Below are 2795 nucleotides of genomic sequence, written 5' to 3' on the forward strand. Positions count from 1 at the left end.
CCCGGCTAGTTTTTTGTTTTTTTTTTAGTAGAGACGGGGTTTCACCATGTTAGCCAGGATGGTCTCGATCTCCTGACCTTGTGATCCGCCTGTCTCAGCCTCCCAAAGTGCTGGGATTACAGGCTTGAGCCACCGCGCCTGGCGATGTTATTATTATTACTTTGTTTAACTACTAGGGCCGGGTGGTGGTGCCAAGGTTGTCTGGCTATTTATCTTACTTTTGTGTCTCTCTCTCTTTCCTCCTGTCTTGTGAACTAGGCAAGGTGGGGGGAGGAGGGCAGCAGGAGTAGTAGTGGTCTCCTTCCTAGGCCCAGGTGCCTATTCTTGGCTGGTGCTTCCACCTGACCCTTTCACCCACCCCACACTCTGCCGCTTCCCCATTCCTTGAATTCCCTCCCCCACCCTCCCCACCCACCAGTCAGTGCCTTGGGTGGGGAGGGGAGATGCTGCCTGGGCCCAGCTCTTCTCCCACTGAGATCTCAGCTTCTGTCTGTGGACAGGGGAGACCTCCATGTGTGCTGTTAGGTAGAAAAAGCAGATTACAGGCCGGGCGAAGTGGCTCACGCCTATAATCCCAACACTGGGGGAGGCTAAGGCAGGAAGATCGCTTGAGCCTAGGACCTTTGAAACCAGCCTGGGCAACATATTGAGACCCTGTCTAAGACCAGCCTGGCCGACGTGGTGAAACCTCGTCTCTACTAAAAATACAAAAATTAGCCGGGCATGGTGGTGGGCGCCTGTAATCCCAGCTACTCGGGAGGCTGAGGCAGGAGAATCACTCGAGCCTGGGATGCGGAGGTTGCAGTGAACTGAGATCGTGCCATTGCACTCCAGCCTGGGTGACAGAACAAGACTCCGTCTCAAAAGAGAGAAAGAAAAAAAAAGAAACAGAGAGGAGAGGGGAGGGAAGGGGCAGGGAGGGGAGAGGAGGAAGGGAGAGAGAGAGGAAGGAAGGAAGGGAGGGAGGGAGGGAGGTACCTACAGCATCCACTTTTATGAAAATACGTATATATGTTCATGGGAAAGTGACACAACAAACAGAAATGTTGACAGAAGTCACCCCGGGTGATAGAATTCAAGTGATCTGTGTTTGTTTTCAACTTTTTAAATACTTCTGTGTGTTTTCTAAAACCCTTTTTGTTTCCTATCAGGAGCCAAAACATAAGCACTGTTGTTATGAATATGGCAGTTTGCGTTGTGGCTGAAGCGTTGGGCTGTGGAATCCTCGGATCTGGATTGCTTGTTTGTGGCACAGTTTCCCTCTGTCACCCAGGCTGGAGGGCAGTGGTGCGGTCACGGTTCGGTGCGGTCACGGTTCACTGCAGCCTTAAACTCGTGGGTTCGAGTGACCCTTTGATCTCAGCCTCCCGAATAGCTGAGATGACAGATGCATGCCATGACGCCCCGCTAATTTTTTCACTTTTTAGTAGAGATGGGTTCTCACCATGTCGCCCAGGCTGGTCTCGAACTCCTGGGCTCAAGCAATCCTCCCACCTCGGCCTCCCAAAGCCTGGGATTAGAGGCGTGAGCCTGCACACCTGGCTGGATCTGGATTTTGGAGAGTTATCTCCTGCTTAGGAGCAGAGGGAGCGTAGACAAATCATCTCTCCGGGCCTCAGTGTCCTCGTGTGTCACAGAGCTGTCCTGACAGTTCAGTAAGATTGCCATGCAAAGAGCCCTGAAAACTGCTGGCCTGCAACAGGAAGCCCCAGTAAACCACGGCAATGGCGACTGTTCATTTTCAGACCGAAAACAAATGGGCGGCTGGGCACAGTGGCTCATGCCCATAATCCCAGCACTTTGGGAGGCCGAGGCAGGAGGATCGCCTGAGCCCAGGAGTTTGAGGCTGCAATGGACTGTGATCACATCCCTGCAATCCAGCCTGTGTGATAGCGAGACCCTGTCTCCAAAAAAAAAAAAAAAAAAAAAAAAAAAAAAGGGCCCAAAAAAACACCAGGCTTTATATTCAGACTTTAATATTCAGACTTGTCCTGTAATTTCCTCTGAACTCCCAAATAAACAAAATGTGAAATAAATAAGGCTGGCTAGGCTGGGTGCAGTGGCTCACACCTGTAATTTCAGCACTTTGGGAGGCCAAGGCACACAGATCACTTGAGGTCAGGAGTTCGAGACCAGCCTGGTTAACATGGTGAAACTCCATCTCTACTAAAAGTACAAAAAATTAGCTGGGTGTGGCGGTGTGTGTCAGGAATTCCAACTACTCATGGGGCTGAGGCAGGAGAATCACTGGAACCCGGGAGGCGGAGGTTGCAGTGAGTTGAGATCATGCCACTGCACTCCAGCCTGGGCGACAGAGCAAGACTCCATCTCAAATAAAAATAAATAAAAGAAGCAAAATATAACAAAATAAAAAAGAAACGGTTAAAAACAAAAGAAAGGGCCGGATGTAGTGGCTTACACCTGTAATCCCAGCACTTTGGGAGGCCGAGGTGAGTGGATCACCTGAGGTCAGGAGTTCGAGAACAACCTGGATGTGAAACCCCATTTCTACTAAAAATACAAAAAAATTAGCCAGGCATGGTGGCAGGCGCCTGTAATCCCAGCTACTCGGGAGGCCGAGGCAGGAGAATTGCTTGAACCCAGGAGGCAGCGGTTGCAGTGAGCTGAGATCGCACCATTGCACTCCAGCTTGGGCGACAAGAGTGAAACTCCATCAAAAAAAAAAAAAAGAAAGAAAAGAAAAGAAAGAAGAGAAGAGAAGAAAAGAAAGAAGAGAAGAAAGAAGAGGAGGGGGAGGGGAGGGGAGAGGAGAGGAGAGAAAAGAGAAGAGGGGA

Source organism: Rhinopithecus bieti, unplaced genomic scaffold (genome assembly GCF_001698545.2).
Source record: "Rhinopithecus bieti isolate Rb0 unplaced genomic scaffold, ASM169854v2 scaffold_1017, whole genome shotgun sequence".
NCBI classification, from domain to species: domain Eukaryota; kingdom Metazoa; phylum Chordata; class Mammalia; order Primates; family Cercopithecidae; genus Rhinopithecus; species Rhinopithecus bieti.